This window comes from Bufo gargarizans, chromosome 5 (genome assembly GCF_014858855.1).
Source record: "Bufo gargarizans isolate SCDJY-AF-19 chromosome 5, ASM1485885v1, whole genome shotgun sequence".
Taxonomy (NCBI): Eukaryota; Metazoa; Chordata; class Amphibia; order Anura; family Bufonidae; genus Bufo; species Bufo gargarizans.
Window position 1 is genome coordinate 37,213,477 of NC_058084.1, and position 21,124 is coordinate 37,234,600.

A 21,124-nucleotide genomic window follows, 5' to 3' on the forward strand; every position below is an offset into this window, starting at 1 on the left:
TAATGACCTCAAATTAGCAGGGACCACAGTCACCAAGAAAACCATTGGAAACACATTACACCGCAATGGATTAAAATCCTGCAGGGCTCGCAAGGTCCCCCTGCTCAGGAAGGCACATGTGCAGGCCCGTCTGAAGTTTGCCAATGAACACCTGAATGATTCAGAGAGTGACTGGGAGAAGGTGCTGTGGTCTGATGAGACCAAAATAGAGCTCTTTGGCATTAACTCAACTCGCTGTGTTTGGAGGAAGAAAAATGCTGCCTATGACCCCCAAAACACCGTCCCCACCGTCAAGCATGGGGGTGGAAACATTTTGCTTTGGGGGTGTTTTTCTGCTAAGGGCACAGGACAACTTATTCGCATAAACGGGAAAATGGACGGAGCCATGTATCGTGAAATCCTGAGCGACAACCTCCTTCCCTCTGCCAGGAAACTGAAAATGGGTCGTGGATGGGTGTTCCAGCACGACAATGACCCAAAACATACAGCAAAGGCAACAAAGGAGTGGCTCAAGAAGAAGCACATTAAGGTCATGGAGTGGCCTAGTCAGTCTCCGGACCTTAATCCAATCGAAAACCTATGGAGGGAGCTCAAGCTCAGAGTTGCACAGAGACAGCCTCGAAACCTTAGGGATTTAGAGATGATCTGCAAAGAGGAGTGGACCAACATTCCTCCTAAAATGTGCGCAAACTTGGTCATCAATTACAAGAAACGTTTGACCTCTGTGCTTGCAAACAAGGGTTTTTCCACCAAGTATTAAGTCTTTTTTTGTTAGAGGGTTCAAATACTTATTTCACTCAATGAAATGCAAATCAGTTGCTATCTTTTATTTAAAGTTATTTTTTCGATTTTCCTTTTGATGTGCTATCTGCCACTGTTACAATAAACCTACCATTGAAATGATACTGTTCTGAGACTTTTCATTTCTTTGTCATTGGACAAACTTACAAAATCAGTGAGGGGTCAAATAATTATTTCCTCCACTGTAACTCTTTTCTTTGCCGTCCTGAGAGCTCATAAACACTCATTTAAAGGGAAACTAAAGCCAGAATCAATACAAAAAAAACAACCAAAAAAAACATAACAATAGTCTCCTTATGGACAGTAGCTTCATTTGCTCTTTTTTTTTAATCAGATATCGCAATTGCAGACCATGAAAATATAATAGAAAAGCCTCTGTATCTATAGCCTCTGTATACAGTGCGATACTGGCTGATAACAGGGAGAACAAGAACAGTGACAGCTAGTATCACAACACTGTATACAAAGGGTGTATAATGTGTATATAAAAATGTTTAATTCTCATCTCACTCTTGGTGGTATGGGTGGGGAATCTGAGAATTTACTTTTGTTATTTGCCGGTAGTACCCGATTTCTCCTGTCTGCCGAGGTGGCGCTAGATTCCAAAACTGTGGGAATTCAAGTGTTTATTGACAGTGGGGCAGGGGTTAACCTAGTTAACCTAGTTGATGGTCAGTTTGTCCGTATGCATGGGTTGACAACAAGTGCATTAGACAAAAATGCTTCTGTGTTTGCAATTGATTCTGCTCTACTCACACAGAAATGTTTGTCACAAATGGTGCAGGACATCTGTTTAAAAGTGGGTGATTTTTATCAAGAATCCATTTTGTGTTTTGTGCTGGAGGGTCTGCCTGCTCCCTTGGGGCTAGGTTTACCATCGTTAAGCAAACATAATCCTACCATCGATTGGCAAGCGAGACAGATTCTTGATTGGTGCGATTATTGTATAGACAACTATCTTAGCACATCGCTTTCTGTTGTAACCACCAAAGTTGTACCTTTGTTTATTTCAGATTTTTCTGATGTATTCTCTGAAAGTGGAGACCAGGAGTTACCTCCGCATTGGGAGTATGATTGCCCCGTCAACCTTGTTCCCGGAGCTAGATTGCCCAAGTCTCGGTTCTATAATCTTTCTGAACCCAAAAGAGCTGCCATACGAGAATATATCACCGATAGTTTGGCTAAATGTCATATTAGACCATCCAAATCCCCAGTAGATGTAGTGTTCTTTGTTAGGAAAAAAAGACGGAACTCTTAGGCCATGTCTGGACTTCCGTGAGCTTAATCGCATTACTGTCCGTGATCCTTATTCCCTTCCTTTGATCCCAGATTTGTTAAATCAGATTGTCAGTGCCAAGGTGTTCTCTAATTTGGATTTGAGGGGGGCATATAATCTGGTAAGGATCAAGGAGGGTGACGAATGGAAGATGGCCTTTAATACCCCTGAAGGTTTTTTTGAGAATATGGTCATGCCTTTTGGGTTAACCAATGCCCCTGCGGGCATTGTGACGTATGTAATAGAGATTTGCTGGCCATTAAGTTGGCTTTTGAGGAATGGTGTCATTGGTTGGAAGGAGCGATTTATCCTGGATGTATAGGGAGAGGTATAAGCAGTAGAAAGAGTGAAGTGCTTATGCCGCTGTACAGAACACTGGTGAGACCTCACTTGGAGTATTGTGCGCAGTACTGGAGGCCATATCTCCAGAAGGATATAGATACTCTAGAGAGAGTTCAGAGAAGAGCTACTAAACTAGTACATGGATTGCAGGATAAAACTTACCAGGAAAGGTTAAAGGACCTTAATATGTATAGCTTGGAAGAAAGAAGAGACAGAGGGGATATGATAGAAACTTTTAAATACATAAAGGGAATCAACTCGGTAAAGGAGGAGAGCATATTTAAAAGAAGAAAAACTACCACAAGAGGACACAGTTTTAAATTAGAGGGGCAAAGGTTTAAAAGTAATATAAGGAAGTATTACTTTACTGAGAGAGTAGTGGATGCATGGAATAGCCTTCCTGCAGAAGTGGTAGCTGCAAATACAGTGAAGGAGTTTAAGTATGCATGGGATAGGCATAAGGCTATCCTTCATATAAGATAGGGCCAGGGACTATTCATAGGATTCAGATATATTGGGCAGACTAGATGGGCCAAATGGTTCTTATCTGCCGACACATTCTATGTTTCTATGTTTCTATGTTTCCTACTAAGGTAATTACCGATCACAAAAATCTAGCTTACTTGGAGTCGGCTGAACGTCTGCACCCAAGGCAGGCCAGATGGTTGCAGTTTTTTTTTGCCAGATTTAATTTCATTGTCACATATCGCCCTGGGGTTAAGAATGTCAAGGCGGACGCTTTGTCGCGTAGCTTTTCTGGGGGGGGGGGGGATTCTGAAGATTCTGGTTTGATATTGGCTGAAGGGGTAGTAATATCCGCCCTTTATCCCGACCTTGAGACAGAGGTGTGGGAGGCCCAGGGAGATGCACCGGAGTCCTGTCCTCGGGGAAGTTGTTTGTTCCTTCTGAATTATGACACAAGGTGTTCAAGGAACATCTCTGTACAGTTCTTACAGGACACCCTGAGAGCAGATCCACGGTCGATCTCATTTCTTGTAGATTCTGGTAGCCGGGGTTGCGTAAATGTGTTGTGGGCTATGTGTCAGCTTGTGGTACGTGCTAAGGTGACACATACTCGCCCTTCAGGATCTCTACTTCCGTTGTCCATCCCGTCCCGACCTCTGACTCATTTGTCCATGGACTTTATCACAGATTCCTCAGGAAAAATGGTGATTCCGGTGGTTGTTGATTGCTTCAGCAAGATGTCCCACTTTATTACATTATCAGGTCTACCTAATGCTAAAACTCTCGCACAAGTTTTTGTTGATAACATCGTGAAGCTACATGATATTCCCTCTGATGTGGTGGAGTCCACTGATAAGTCGCCGTTTTTTGGGGCATATGGGGTCCATCCGCAGTTTGGCACATTTTCTGGTACTAAGACTTCTGGTATACCTGAAGAGGAAAGATTTTCCTCTTCTTTGTCATCTATTTGGCGGAAAATTAAAAATAATAAAAAAAAATCGGCAACAAATATAAACGTATGGCTGACAAGAGACGTATGAGTGGTCTGGACCTGAGAGTGGGTGATTCTGTGTGGCTGTCCATAAGAAACATTAAGTTGAAGGTACCTTTTTGGAAGTTGGGTCCAAAGTTTATTGGTCCATATAAGATCTCTGCCATTATTAACCCAGTAGCCTTTCATCTTGAACTTCCACAGGCTTTAAAAATTCATAATGTTTTCCATAAATCATTGCTGAAGAGATATGTTGTACCTGCTGAACCGTCAAGGGGGGGTACTGTCAAGGTCCCTCAAGTTACAGAGGTTAGAAGATCTGAGAGACTGGCTGCACGTAAGGTCATCTGACATCCTATCTGTTTTCACTTGTTGCAGTGTTGTTGTTGGTAATGACCACACCTCTTGTCTCAGGTGTAGCTTGCGGTCATTACTGTTCCTCTATTTAGTCTGGACTCACACTTCATACTATGCAGTTGATATTCTCTACCTGGAGTTGGAAGATCTGGTGTGTGGTCCTCATCTGAGTTCCTGCTCATCCATTTTCTATTGAAGATAAGTGTACTTCTCTTGGTATTTTTTTGCTCCCATTTGCTCGTTGTTTACTAGGCCTCAGGGAGATGCTGGTTCATTCAGCTGAGCAGGAACCAGTAGTCTCAGACCCTGTCACTAATCCTAGGACTTTTCAGGGTTACTAGGGCCTAGGTTTATGTTGTATGAATATTCCCACCTTCAGGGTCATACTAACAGGAGTCAGGTCTAGGTTTAGGGTTTCCTTAGGTGGTCACCATTTCCCTTTCCCTAGCCTTGAAGCCTAGTTCCTGGTCATTTTCCTTCTGTTGTCATTCTGGTGTTCCTCCCCTCCCCCTACACTGTGACAGCTTCTTAGCCACCTCCGCTTTCCCTGCACTGTATATTTCTTAAATGCCACCATAGTTACCTCTGCCCCTAACCCCACCACCCTGGCTATGGCTGCCACTACTACCAACGCTAACTCAGCTATGCATGAGGTCCCCGCCTCCCCCGGAACTCCATCCTCATGGCAGTCCAAAAGGTGACTTTTCTCATACAAGTCTCTTGACTATTTCCTATTGTGTGTGGTGGGGTTTTGTTCCCTCTTCTTAGGAAAAAGAAGGTGCCCACGAGGAAGGAGTAGCGGTGACAAAGATGATGCAACTGAAAGGCTTATCTGGGGTTGTAACGAGTAATGCTGTGACCCCTGCTTCCAAGAGGTAGTGTCAGATTCAGAAGAGATGTCCACGTCATCCTGCTGTGACTGAGAGGAGGAGTGAGCCATCCAGTCCAGGATCTCCTTCTCTTTGTCCTCAATAATAATGTAGCGTCTTTCGGGAGCCAGTTAGAACTGTGGCCTACTGCTACTACTACCTCTACTACTACTACTGCTACTACTAATGCTACTACTGGATGAATGGCTAATGCTGCTACCCACATTTTGATTCTGAGAGGATTAGGCCTAGGTCTTTTGTTTTGTACTCCTAGACATTTTATTATGAGGCCTATGAAAAGCCACAGCTTTCAGATTATTAAGCGGTACTAGCAAAATTGCAAGTGGTTTTCTCTGAAATTTAAAGACAAAGGTGCAATTAACTGACATGAATCCCTACACTTCCACAAAGAGACAATACAAATTTAAAATGGTAACAAATGCCATTTTTGAAGTGTAACGTGTTTAAACTACATGCTCTGATGCAGGAATACTGGCCCTTCACAAACACTTGGGTGTGACAATGCAATTTTTTGGCAGCGACGATAAACGTCTTTTCAACTTAGACACTGTAAGTCTGTGATGCCCTCACTTGTGAGTAAATTTCATTACAGATGTGAAAAGTGGTAGAATTATCGAATAGAGTTGAGCGAACACCTGGATGTTCGGGTTCGAGAAGTTCGGCCGAACTTCCCGGAAATGTTCGGGTTCAGGATCCGTACTCGACCCGAACTTCGCCCCGAACCCCATTGAAGTAAATGAAGACCAAAACTTTTCGGCACTAAAAAGGCTGAAAAATAGCCCAGGAAAGGGCTAGAGGGCTGCAAAAGGCAGCAAAATGTAGGTAAATCCCCTGGAAACAAATGTGGATAGGGAAATTAATTAAAACAAAAATAAAATAAATTAAAATTAACCAATATCAATTGGAGAGAGATCTCATGGCAGAGAATCAGGCTTCATGTCACCCACCACTGGAACAGGCCACTGTCAGATATTTAGGCCCCGGCACCCAGACAGAGGAGAGAGGTCCCATAGCAGAGATTCAGGCTTCATGTCATAGCAGAAAATCAGGCTTTACGTCACCCAACACTGGAACAGGCCACTGTCAGATATTTAGGCCCCGGCACCCAGACAGATGAGAGAGGTCCCATTGCAGAGAATCAGGCTTCATGTCATAGCAGAGAATCAGGCTTCACGTCACCCACCACTGGAACAGGCCACTGTCAGATATTTTTAGGCCCCGGCACACAGACAGAGGAGAGAGGTCCCATAGCAGAGATTCAGGCTTCATGTCATAGCAGAGAATCGGGCTTGAAGTCATAGCAGAGAATCAGGCTTCATGTCATAGCAGAGAATCAGGCTTCACGTCACCCACCACTGGAACAGGCCATTGTCAGATATTTAGGCCCCGGCCCCCAGACAGAGGAGAGAGGTCCCATTGCAGAGACTCAGGCTTCATGTCATAGCAGAGAATCAGGCTTCACGTCACCCACCACTGGAACAGGCCATTGTCAGATATTTATGCCCCGGCACCCAGACAGAGGATAGAGGTCCAATAGCAGAGAATCAGGCTTCATGTCATAGCAGAGAATCAGGCTTCACGTCACCCACCACTGGAACAGGCCACTCTCAGATATTTTTAGGCCCCGGCACACAGACAGAGGAGAGAGGTCCCATAGCAGAGATTGAGGCTTCATGTCATAGCAGAGAATCAGGCTTCATGTCATAGCAGAGAATCAGGCTTCACGTCACCCACCACTGGAACAGGCCACTGTCAGATATTTAGGCCCCGGCACCCAGACAGATGAGAGAGGTCCCATTGCAGAGAATCAGGCTTCATGTCATAGCAGAGAATCAGGCTTCACGTCACCCACCACTGGAACAGGCCACTGTCAGATATTTTTAGGCCCCGGCACACAGACAGAGGAGAGAGGTCCCATAGCAGAGATTCAGGCTTCATGTCATAGCAGAGAATCGGGCTTGAAGTCATAGCAGAGAATCAGGCTTCATGTCATAGCAGAGAATCAGGCTTCACATCACCCACCACTGGAACAGGCCATTGTCAGATATTTAGGCCCCGGCCCCCAGACAGAGGAGAGAGGTCCCATTGCAGAGACTCAGGCTTCATGTCATAGCAGAGAATCAGGCTTCACGTCACCCACCACTGGAACAGGCCATTGTCAGATATTTAGGCCCCGGCACCCAGAAAGAGGAGAGAGGTCCCATTGCAGAGAATCAGGCTTCATGTCATAGCAGAGAATCAGGCTTCACGTCACCCACCACTGGAACAGGCCATTGTCAGATATTTAGGCCCCGGCACCCAGACAGAGGAGAGAGGTCCCATTGCAGAGAATCAGGCTTCATGTCATAGCAGAGAATCAGGCTTCACGTCACCCACAACTGGAACAGGCCATTGTCAGATATTAGGCCCCAGCACCCAGACAGAGGAGAGAGGTCCCATAGCAGAGAATAAGGCTTCATGTCATAGCAGAGAATCAGGCTTCACGTCACCCACCACTGGAACAGGCCACTGTCAGATATTTTTAGGCCCCGGCACACAGACAGAGGAGAGAGGTCCCATAGCAAAGATTCAGGCTTCATGTCATAGCAGAGAATCAGGCTTCACGTCACCCACCACTGGAACAGGCCATTGTCATATATTTAGGCCCCAGCACCCAGACAGAGGAGAGAGGTCCCATAGCAGAGAATCAGGCTTTAAGTCATAGCAGAGAATCAGGCTTCATGTCATAGCAGAGAATCAGGCTTTACGTCACCCACCACTGGAACAGGCCATTGTCAGATATTTATGCCCCGGCACCCAGACAGAGGAGAGAGTTCCCATAGCAGAGAATCAGGCTTCATGTCATAGCAGAGAATGAGGCTTCACGTCACCCACCACTGGAACAGGCCACTGTCAGATATTTTTAGGCCCCGGCACACAGACAGAGGAGAGAGGTCCCATAGCAGAGAATCAGGCTTCATGTCATAGCAGAGAATCAGGCTTCAAGTCATAGCAGAGAATCAGGCTTCATGTCATAGCAGAGAATCAGGCTTCACGTCACCCACCACTGGAACAGGCCATTGTCAGATATTTAGGCCCCGGCACCCAGACAGAGGAGAGAGGTCCCATAGCAGAGAATCAGGCTTCATGTCATAGCAGAGAATCAGGCTTCATGTCACCCACCACTGGAACAGGCCATTGTCAGATATTTTTAGGCCCCGGCACCAAGACAGAGGAGAGAGGTCCCATAGCAGAGAATCAGGCTTCATGTCACCCAACACTGGAACAGGCCATTGTCAGATATTTTTAGGCCCCGGCACACAGACAGAGGAGAGAGGTCCCATAGCAGAGAATCAGGCTTCATGTCATAGCAGAGAATCAGGCTTCATGTCACCCACCACTGGAACAGGCCATTGTCAGATATTTTTAGGCCCCGGCACACAGACAGAGGAGAGAGGTCCCATAGCAGAGAATCAGGCTTCATGTCATAGCAGAGAATCAGGCTTCAAGTCATAGCAGAGAATCAGGCTTCATGTCATAGCAGAGAATCAGGCTTCACGTCACCCACCACTGGAACAGGCCATTGTCAGATATTTAGGCCCCGGCACCCAGACAGAGGAGAGAGGTCCCATAGCAGAGAATCAGGCTTCATGTCATAGCAGAGAATCAGGCTTCATGTCACCCACCACTGGAACAGGCCATTGTCAGATATTTTTAGGCCCCGGCACCCAGACAGAGGAGAGAGGTCCCATAGCAGAGAATCAGGCTTCATGTCATAGCAGAGAATCATGCAGAGGAGAGGTTCATTCAACTTTGGGCTGCCCCACAATATAATGGTAAAATGAAAATAAAAAAAGGATTGAATGAGGAAGTGCCCTGGAGTACAATAATATATGGTTAAGGGGAGGTAGTTATAAATGTCTAATCTGCACAAGGGACGGACAGGGCCTGTGGGATCCATGCTTGGTTCATTTTTATGAACGTCAGCTTGTCGACATTGGCTGTAGACAGGCGGCTGCGTTTGTCTGTAATGACGCCCCCTGCCGTGCTGAATACACGTTCAGACAAAACGCTTGCCGCCGGGCAGGCCAGCACCTCCAAGGCATAAAAGGCTAGCTCTGGCCACGTGGACAATTTGGAGACCCAGAAGTTGAATGGGACCGAACCATCAGTCAGTACGTGGAGGGGTGTGCACACGTACTGTTCCACCATGTTAGTGAAATGTTGCCTCCTGCTAACACGTTCCGTATTAGGTGGTGGTGCAGTTAGCTGTGGCGTGGTGACAAAACTTTTCCACATCTCTGCCATGCTAACCCTGCCCTCAGAGGAGCTGGCCATGACACAGTTGCGTTGGCGACCTCTTGCTCCTCCTCTGCCTTCGCCTTGGGCTTCCACTTTTTCCCCTGTGACATTTGTGAATGCTCTCAGTAGGGCGTCTACCAACGTGCGCTTGTACTCGCGCATCTTCCTATCACGCTCCAGTGCAGGAAGTAAGGTGGGCACATTGTCTTTGTACCGGGGATCCAGCAGGGTGGCAACCCGGTAGTTAAATTGTGGGCAACTCTGCTGTCGTTGCGCAGGCACTGCAGCATGTAGTCGCTCATGTGTGCCAGGCTGCCCAGAGGTAAGGACAAGCTGTCCTCTGTGGGAGGCGTATCGTCATCGTCCTGCGTTTCCCCCCAGCCACGCACCAGTGATGGACCCGAGCTGCGTTGGGTGCCACCCCGCTGTGAACATGCTTCATCCTCATCCTCCTCCACCTCCTCCTCATCCTCGTCCTCCTCGTCCTCCAGTAGTGGGCCCTGGCTGGCCACATTTGTACCTGGCCTCTGCTGTTGCAAAAAACCTCCCTCTGAGTCACTTCTAAGAGACTGGCCTGAAAGTGCTAAAAATGACCCCTCTTCCTCCTCCTCCTCCTGGGCCACCTCCTCTTCCATCATTGCCCTAAGTGTTTTCTCAAGGAGACATAGAAGTGGTATTGTAACGCTGATAACGGCGTCATCACCACTGGCCATGTTGGTGGAGTACTTGAAACAGCGCAACAGGGCACACAGGTCTCGGATGGAGGCCCAGTCATTGGTGGTGAAGTGGTGCTGTTCCGCAGTGCGACTGACCCGTGCATGCTGCAGCTGAAACTCCACTATGGCCTGCTGCTGCTCGCACAGTCTGTCCAGCATGTGCAAGGTGGAGTTCCACCTGGTGGGCACGTCGCATATGAGGCGGTGAGCGGGAAGGCCGAAGTTACGCTGTAGCGCAGACAGGCGAGCAGCGGCAGGATGTGAACGCCGGAAGCGCGCACAGATGGCCCGCACTTTATGCAGCAAATCTGACATGTCGGGGTAGTTGTGAATGAACTTCTGCACCACCAAATTCAGCACATGCGCCAGGCAAGGGATGTGCGTCAAACCGGCTAGTCCCAGATCTGCAACGAGATTTCGCCCATTATCGCACACCACTAGGCCGGGCTTGAGGCTCACCAGCAGCAACCACTCGTCGGTCTGTTTTTCTATACCCCGCCACAACTCCTGAGCGGTGTGGGACCTGTCCCCCAAACATATGAGTTTCAGAATGGCCTGCTGACGTTTACCCCGGGCTGTGCTGAAGTTGGTGGTGAAGGTGTGTGGCTGACTGGATGAGCAGGTGGAAGAAGAGGAGGAGGAAGCCGAGTAGGAGGAGGAGGCTACAGGAGGCAAAGAATGTTGCCCTGCGATCCTTGGCGGCGGAAGGACGTGCGCCAAACAGCTCTCCGCCTGGGGCCCAGCCGCCACTACATTTACCCAGTGTGCAGTTAGGGAGCTATAGCGTCCCTGGCCGTGCTTACTGGTCCACGTATCTGTGGTTAGGTGGACCTTGCCACAGATGGCGTTGCGCAGTGCACACTTGATTTTATCGGATACTTGGTTGTGCAGGGAAGGCACGGCTCTCTTGGAGAAGTAGTCGCGGCTGGGAACAACATACTGTGGGACAGCAAGCGACATGAGCTGTTTGAAGCTGTCTGTGTCCACCAGCCTGAATGACAGCATTTCATAGGCCAGTAGTTTAGAAATGCTGGCATTCAGGGCCAGGGATCGAGGGTGGCTAGGTGGGAATTTATGCTTTCTCTCAAATGTTTGTGAGATGGAGAGCTGAACGCTGCCGTGTGACATGGTTGAGATGCTTGGTGACAGAGGTGGTGGTGTTGGTGGTACATCCTCTGTTTGCTGGGCGGCAGGTGCCAACGTTCCTCCAGAGGCAGAGAAAGAGGCCGAGGCGGCAGCAGCAGAAGAGGTAGCAGGGGGAGCCTGAGTGACTTCCTTGGTTTTAAGGTGTTTACTCCACTGCAGTTCATGCTTTGCATGCAGGTGCCTGGTCATGCAGGTTGTGCTAAGGTTCAGAACGTTAATGCCTCGCTTCAGGCTCTGATGGCACAGCGTGCAAACCACTCGGGTCTTGTCATCAGCACATTGTTTGAAGAACTGCCACGCCAGGGAACTCCTTGAAGCTGCCTTTGGGGTGCTCGGTCCCAGATGGCGGCGGTCAGTAGCAGGCGGAGTCTCTTGGCGGCGGGTGTTCTGCTTTTGCCCACTGCTCCCTCTTTTGCTACGCTGTTGGCTCGGTCTCACCACTGCCTCTTCCTCCGAACTGTGAAAGTCAGTGGCACGACCTTCATTCCATGTGGGGTATAGGACCTCATCGTCCCCTGCATCGTCTTCTACCCAGTCTTCCTCCCTGACCTCCTGTTCAGTCTGCACACTGCAGAAAGACGCAGCAGTTGGCACCTGTGTTTCGTCATCATCAGAGACGTGCTGAGGTGGTATTCCCATGTCCTCATCATCAGGAAACATAAGTGGTTGTGCGTCAGTGCATTCTATGTCTTCCACCGCTGGGGAAGGGCTAGGTGGATGCCCTTGGGAAACCCTGCCAGCAGAGTCTTCAAACAGCATAAGAGACTGCTGCATAACTTGAGGCTCAGACAGTTTCCCTGATATGCATGGGGGTGATGTGACAGACTGACGGGCTTGGTTTTCAGGCACCATCTGTGAGCTTTCTGCAGAAGACTGGGATGGAGATAATGTGAACGTGCTGGATCCACTGTCGGCCACCCAATTGACTAATGCCTGTACCTGCTCAGGCCTTACCATCCTTAGAACGGCATTGGGCCCCACCAAATATCGCTGTAAATTCTGGCGTCTACTGGGACCTGAGGTAGTTGGTATACTAGGACGTGTGGCTGTGGCAGAACGGCCATGTCCTCTCCCAGAACCAGAGGGTCCACTAATACCACCATGACCATGTCCGCATCCGCGTCCCTTACTAGATGTTTTTCTCATTGTTACCGTTCACAACAATAAGAAAAAAATTATTTGGCCCAATGTATTGAATTCAAATTCATGCCTTTTTTTACAGGCACCTAACACTATCTGGCTATCTATTTAGGTACCGTATTACACTAATACAGGCACAGCAGTAACCACAGATTTAGCTGAATATAAATTGTAGGCCTAGTATTTAGGCCCTGGATGACAGGTATACGTTTACGGACAGAATTAGACTTGGAAATGCACGGTAGCGTGTGAAGTTATTGAGTATGACTCTATCAGCACCTTGAATCTAATATACCCTTTTATGGATAGATTTAAACTTGGCCTGCTACAGCAGAAACCACTGATTTAGGGAATTGCTAAGTTGGGAATTGTATTTCAACCCAGAACAAAAACTGTGCTTTGACGGACACTAAATAACTTGACCAGCCTCAGCAATAAACACAGATTTAGCTGAATATAAATTGTAGGCCTAGTATTTAGGCGCTGGATGACAGGTATACGTTTACGGACAGAATTAGACTTGGAGATGCACGTTAGCGTGTGAAGTTATTAAGGATGACCCTATCAGCACCTTCAATCTAATATACCCTTTTATGGATAGTTTTAAACTTGGCCTGCTACAGCGGGAAACCACTGATTTAGGGAATTGCTAAGTTGGGAATTGTATTTCAACCCAGAAAAAATATATCCTTTGCCAGACAGCAGATAGTATTACAATTGGCTAGCCACAGCTGAAACACCAGATTTAGGGTACTGCTATTTTGGCAATTGTATTTCACCCCTCAATGAAATAGTAAGCACAGCCAAGCCCCTGATATAGGATATAGCAAAAAAAAAAAACACTATTGGTCAAATGTACTTGGTGGCAGCTTGTGCTGGCGCACCACAAGACACAAAATGGCCGCGATCACCTTAGAAAAAAGTGACAGAAAAACGCTCTGGGCAGCCTAAAACAGTGAGCATTTAAATAGCAGAGGTTGAATGAGTCACAGCTGTAGATCGATCACTTCATTAAGTGTTTTGGAAGAATAAATCCCTGCCTAATCTCGCCCTAACAGTCGCAGTTGCATCCTATCCCTACACTGATCAGAGCAGAGTGACGGGCGGCGCTACGTGACTCCAGCTTAAATAGAGGCTGGGTCACATGGTGCTCTGGCCAATCACAGCCATGCCAATAGTAGGCATGACTGTGATGGCCTCTTGGGGCAAGTAGTATGACGCTTGTTGATTGGCTGCTTTGCAGCCTTTCAAAAAGCGCCAAGAAAGCGCCGAACACCGAACCCGAACCCAGACTTTTACGAAAATGTTCGGGTTCGGGTCCGTGTCACGAACACCCCAAAATTCGGTACGAACCCGAACTATACAGTTCGGGTTCGCTCATCCCTATTATTAAACACTTTTTTCACAGAAAAACACATTCACTGAAACTCGTGCAATATTTTTGCAGTGAAAAAGTGATGATACATGAAATGCCTTTTCAACTAGAAGCTATGATGCAGTATGGCTTCACTATCACAGTTGTGAAAGAAACTGAAAAAAATTACTGTTTTGGCACAAACCTGTAATGTAGAACTAGTTGACAGATAAGCTGTCAGTAGCTTGCCAACAAATACACCTGATAGTGACCAGTTCTCACTCCCTCCCCCCCCCCCCAATTTTTTTTCCCAAATATTCTCTTTAAATAATCTTCTTATACTGTCTCTCCCTATGACTTTTTTTTTTCTCCCTATAATCTCCTTCTACTGTCCCTCCCTATCACCTGTTCTCTCCCTATAATCTTCTTATGCGGTCCTTAGTTCAGTATATTAGTCTGCAGAGGCAGAGCCACAGCACAGCTTCCTAACAGGTCGCAAGTACACAGCAGTTCTGCTTATTGTGCACAGGCACCTCCCTGCCTGCTGCCCCCCTGATTGGCTGATCTAGGCTATCAGCCTGTGAGCCAATCAAGCCTCCCCCCCCCCCCCCCCCCACTTCCTCCCAGTGTCACCTGAGCATACTTCTTTCTTCCTCGTGGTTTTGCCCACCAATTCTTATAGTAAAATGGAACAAAAGCTTCAAATTCATTTGTTTCAATTCTGTGAATTTCCAGGTTTGTTATGAATTGATTCACTCATCCTTAATTCAAACCTCTTTCTACGCTGCCCAATATTAAAGTGGAGTGCTTCAAGCAGCTATGTCCATACTCCTATTACGTCCCATGGATGTCAAGATTCTCCTCTAGGAGCCAGAACGAAGAGCAGATTCTCCTTTAGTGGACCAGGCCCAATCATACACTACAGGGCTGGAATTTGGGGGGTACTTTCTCTCTTTACAGAGAGCACCTTATTCAGTGTGAGAAGGCTCATACATGCTCCTCTGGAATTCTAGGAAGAAGGTATGCAAATGAGCTCTTGGCAAGAGGCCTTGAGACATTACTTGGATAATAAATAAGCCAGCATCTCATCTGCAGACTCAGCCAGTTAAGCCAATACTCTCTGCTCTGCACTCCAAAACAGCTGTCTACAGATGAGTTGCTGGCTCATTTAATATCCGAGTCATGTCTCAAGGCCTATTTAAAGGGTCGAACATTGACTTATAGAATAGCTGCCTTACATCTGTTGGCATCACATGCAGAGCTTGCTTAGAGCTCATTGTCAGAACACGGTTGGATATTCATTTGAATAGCCTGCATTGAATGCCACGTTTCCCCTGCATTAGCAACTGCAGAAGAAATTAGTTAACACCGGCTCATTAGGGTTAGAGAATCCAGAACTGGGGCCTGAAACAGCCCCTTTAATAATGCTCATAGGAGAAGGTCAACAAAGGTGTTCTCCATGAAGAAAGTTATTTGCTGCCCTCTTCCCCCACCCCGCCGCCCTCCTACTGTCTTTGTTGTTATCGTAAGTGTTAATCGTTGTTACATTAGGGTCCAGCTTGTATGGTTAATTGTGCTACTGTATGTGGCTCGTGTTCACCTCTATGTTTTCCTCCGTAAATGTAAATGATTTAATGTTTCGGGTGTGATACTTGTCAAATGATGTATAGCATCTCCTGCCGCTACAGCGGAGCCGTCTTCTGACTGGTGACAAAAAGTCATTAGGAACAATTTTAAAATGGAAACTTGTTTTCTATTTTGGCTCAGTGAGCCGCGGGTTTTGGTGACATGATTTATATCGTACATTGCGTTGCAGAAAAAAGGCGCAGTCCCCACTGTGTCGTTCAGAATAACAATGTTCCTGCCGAGCTAAACCTTTGATGGAAGCCATGCAAATAGGCCCTGCAAATACTGAGCCTGGGCAGGAGTAATCACAAGCACACCTAGCAAGGGGGGCGCAGGGGATATAGGACAATGGGTTATTGGGAAGATATATAATCAGCTGTGAAGAAGGCTTATGATGAGGACAAGCAGGACACCGTGATGAATATTGCTCATCATCTCCTCTTAGTTCTTTGCCATATTGAACAAAAGTCAAAATAAATGATTGCGCCGTGGTTATAGATCCTGGGAAGAGCCTGTACAAGAGGAGGTTAAGTATTGATGTGACAGTAGAAGAGTGGTAAGTCAAGGACACCAACAATGTGATCTAACGTGTAAGGGAGGGGGATGTCTCGCATCAATGACAAAGGGTAGAAGGTAACCTCTAAGGGCAATCTAACATGAGACGGGCTAATGATGTACTGCTGTGAAATCAGAGATATAGTGACAGAAGCTTTTGTATGGACAAAGAAGGACAAGGTTTGAAGAGTTAGGTGGATTTTTAGACAATAATAATTGGGCAGATTATCGAGAACGAACGTTCCTGTGAACAGTCGTTCGTGACAATCTGCCCGTGTAAAGATGCCGTGGATCACCTGATGAACAAGCAAAACGCTTGTTCATCGGATGAAACTGTCGTTTGTGCAGGCACCTAAATTATCGATTCTGGGCAGCAGATTGTGCCATCTAAACAGAGATCTGCTGCCCAGAAATAATGCAGCTGTATGAGGACGAGCGATGCCAATTGCAACTGCTCGTCCTCATACTGTGGAGGTCATCACTGCATGGCGACTGTAGGATAGGAACGCTTCCTTCCCGACAATGTTCTGCTTCTCAGTGCGTGTAAATGCACCTTTATTACAATCTAATATAGTGATGGCATATCCCTAGGATCCTGAGAGTGACAGCTCTGCAGTGCTGGATTAGGGCTATGTTCCCTTCACTGTGATTTAGGGTACTTTCACACTAGCGTTTTTGTTTTCCGGTATTGAGTTCCATCACAGGAGCTCAATACCGGAAAATAACTGATCAGTTTTATCCTAATGCGTTCTGAATGGAGAGCATTCCGTTCAGGATGCATCAGTTCAGTCCCTCTTATGTTTTTTGGATGTTTTTTGGATGGAGACAATACCGCAGCATGCTGCAGTTCTCTCTCCGGCCAAAAATACTGAACACTTGCCAGAATGCTGTGATGGTTCAACGAGACAGTTTGACAACCCGATCCAGCATTAATTGAAGTGTATTAGTGCCAGCCCTGGCATTAAGTGTTCCGGCAAAACGGATCCAGCTTTCCGGTCTGCGCATGTGCAGACCTTTAAATATGCAAAAATAAATAAATACCAGATCCATTTTTTCAGATGACACCGGAGAGACGGATCTGGTATTTCAATGGATTTGTCAGACGGATCCGCATCCGTCTGACAAATGCCATCAGTTTGCGTCCGGATTGCCGGATTCCTCTGCGGGAAGTGTGAAAGTACCCTTACCTGCGCTCAGAATCCTGGCAGCTTTCCAAGGCCAGCACCATACATCGTACAGTGGCAGTGCTTGGTATTACAGCTCAGCCCCCTTGACTTGAATAGAGGTGAGCTGCAAATAGGCCATGTGACCGATGTTCGGTGATATCTGGCCTAGGAAGAGGCTTCGGCAATCAAGGCCTCTTCTAATAGCTGATCGGCAGGGGTCCCGCAGATCTGATACTGATGACCTATCCTGGAGATAAGTCATAAATATCTTTTCCTGGATAACCCGTTTAACCTCTTAAGGACCAGGCTCATTTTCACCTTCAGGACCAGGCCATTTTTTGCAAATCTGACCAGTATCACTTTATGTGGTGATAACTTTAAAACGCTTTGACTTATCCAGGCCATTCTGAGATTATTTTTTCGTCACATATTGTACTTCATGACACTGGTAAAATGGAGTAAAAGAAAATCATTTTTATTTATAAAAAAATACCAAATTTGCCAAAAATTTGTAAAAATTAGCAAATTTCCAAATTTCAATTTCTCTACTTCTATAATATATATTAATACCTATAAAAATAGTTATTACTTTACATTTCCCATATGTCTTCTTCATGTTAGGATCATTTTGGGAATGACATTCTTTTTTTTGGGGACGTTTCAAGGCTTAGAAGTTTAGAAGTAAATCTTGAAATTTCTCAGAAATTTTCAAAAACCAACCAGACCAGTTCAAGTCTGAAGTCACTTTGTGAAGCTTACATGATAGAAACCACCCAAAAATGACCCCATTCTAGAAACTACACCCCTCAAGGTATTCAAAACTGATTTTACAAACGTTGTTAACCCTTTAGGTGTTCCACAAGAGTTATTGGCAAATACAGATGAAATTTCAGAATTAAAATGTTTGGGCAAACACGGCAGGGCACAGAAGGAAAGGAATGCCATACGTTTTTTGGAAGGCAGATTTTGCTAGACTGTTTTTTTTGACACCATGTCCCATTTGAAGCCCCCCTGATGCACCCCTAGAGTAGAAACTCCATAAAAGTGACCCCATCTAAGAAACTACACCCCTTAAGGTATTCAAAACTGATTTTACAAACGTTGTTAACCCTTTAGGTGTTCCACAAGAGTTATTGGCAAATACAGATGAAATTTCAGAATTTAAATTTTTTGGCAGATTTTCCATTTTAATCCATTTTTTCCAGTAACAAAGCAAGGGTTAACAGCCAAACCAAACTCAATATTTATGGCCCTGATTCTGTAGTTTACAGAAACATCCCATATGTGGTCGTAAACTGCTGTACGGGCACACGGCAGGGCGCAGAAGGAAAGGAATGCCATACGGTTTTTGGAAGGCAGATTTTGCTAGACAGTTTTTTTTTTACACCATGTCCCATTTGAAACCCCCTGATGCACCCCTAGAGTAGAAACTCCATAAAAGTGACCCCATCTAAGAAACTACACCCCTTAAGGTATTTAAAACTGATTTTACAAACGTTGTTAACACTTTAGGTGTTCCACAAGAGTTATTGGCAGATAGAGATGAAATTTCATAATTTAAATTTTTGGGCAAATTTTCCATTTTAACCACCTCCGGACCGCCTAACGCAGATGTGCGGTCCGGAGGTGGCAGCGCTGCGCACAGTCACGCATATACGCGTCATCTCGCGAGACGCGAGATGACGCGAATATGCGCGCGCGCATGCGCAGTTCGCGCCGGCATTTCGCACAGCAGTATTTCGTCAGCAACCTGCCAGCCAATGATCGTGGCTGGCAGGTTGCTGATTTTTAAAAAATCCAATCAAAGTGCCAGATATCAGATCATATTAGTAAATATGATCTGATATATGGCTGCCTGCTCCTCTGCTGGTTCTTTTCGTCGGTTGGATCCAGCAGAGGAGCAGGCTTCACAGTGAGTACACCAAACACTACACTATAGCCCCTGATCACCCCCCTGAACCCCAATTAACCTTTTGATCACCCCTTTGATCACCCCTGTCAATCACAAGTGAAAAGAAAAAAGTGATCAGTGCAAACTGTCACTTTTTTTTTTCACTGTTATTGACCGTTAGGTTTTAGGTATAGTTTAGGTCCCTTGGTTAGGTAGTTAGCGATCAGTTAGCCCCCAGCCCACCGCACCGCAGTCCGTTATTCGCTGATTAGCGTATCGCTAATCAGCATTTGTACTTTTATAGTATCTGGAAGTGATCAAAACTGATCACGGTCAGATCTATAATAGTACTAGTGTCACTTTAGTTCGCCCTCCACCCAAAACGCAGTGTTTGCCTGATCACGCCTGATCGGTCGCCCACACGTGCGTTCGCCCACACCCGCCCCACCGCAGTGACAAAAAAAATTTTTTTTTTGATCACTGCACATTCACTTTACACGCACTGCGGCGATAAAAAAATCAGTTTTCATATTTTTTATCAACCGCAGCGGCCTCCGGTACTTCGCTAGCCTCCCCTTTGTAAGACAGGCTTGCTTTTTTTTTCTTGGGTAGTCTCAGGGAATACCCCTAAATTTAGTTGCCCACATGTCTAACAGGGGGTATTCTTCTGAAGAGGCCTACAGGCTTCTGACCCAGTCGGATGAGGAGTGGGAACCCTCATCTGATGAATCCAGCGGGTCAGAATACGAACCTGTAGAAAGCAGTGGCTCTCTGACCCAAAGTTCGGACGAGGAGGCTGAGGTCCCTGATACCACCAGGCGTACCCGGCCCCGTGTCGCTAGACCGCAGGTTGCGCAGGATCCGCTTCAAGAGCAGCAGAGTGGGGCTGGTGCTGTCGGATTACGTGGTGAGGCATACACCAGCAGCCCAGCCCTCCCTGGACCTAGTACCAGCACTGCCGTACAACCTGGTGAAGTAGCGAGCACCAGAAGGGCAGTTGAAGCTGGTACAGTGGCACGTGCAGTAGTGACCCCGTCGCAGCCACCGCAAAGACGTGCCCGTAGAGCCCCTAGAATCCCAGAGGTGCTGGCAAACCCTGATTGGCAGTCCCCAACTTCAGCCGCACCTGTAGTTTTCCCTTTCACTGCCCAGTCTGGAGTTCGGGTTGAGACAGCTCAGATCGGTTCGGCCCTGGGATTTTTTGAGCTGTTCTTGACTGCGGAGCTTTTAGACATAGTTGTGGCCGAAACAAACAGGTATGCCACACAATTTATCACCGCTAACCCGGGAAGCTTTTATGCCCAGCCTTTCCGGTGGAAACCAGTCCAAGTTTCCGAACTTAAAACTTTTCTGGGCCTCCTCCTCAACATGGGCCTGACAAAAAAGCATGAATTGCGGTCATATTGGTCCACGAACCCGATTCATCACATGCCCATGTTCTCTGCTGCCATGTCCAGGGCACGTTTTGAGGCCATCCTGCGGTTCCTGCACTTTAGTGACAACACCGCCTCCCGTCCCAGGGGCCACCCTGCTTTTGACCGGCTCCACAAAATTCGGCCCCTCATAGACCATTTCAACCAGAAATTTGCAGATATTTATACCCCAGAGCAAAACATCTGCATAGACGAGTCCCTGATACATTTTACCGGGCGCCTTGGCTTCAAACAATACATCCCAAGCAAGCGCGCCCGGTATGGGGTCAAATTGTATAAGCTCTGTGAAAGGGCCACAGGCTATACCCACAAATTTCGTGTCTATGAGGGAAAAGATCAGACCCTGGAGCCGGTCGGTTGCCCTGACTACCTGGGGAGCAGTGGGAAGACAGTTTGGGACTTGGTGTCACCCTTATTCGGCAAGGGGTACCATCCTTATGTGGACAATTTTTACACAAGTGTGGCCCTCTTTAGGCATTTGTTTCTAGAACGGATTGGCGCCTGTGGTACCGCGCGAACTAGTCGCGCGGGCTTCCCCCAACGGCTCGTTACCACCCGTCTTGCAAGGGGGCAGAGGGCCGCACTGTGTAACGAAGAACTGCTCGCGGTGAAATGGAGAGACAAGCGTGACGTTTACATGCTCTTCTCCATTCACGCAGACACGACAATACAAATTGAGCGAGCAACCCGTGTC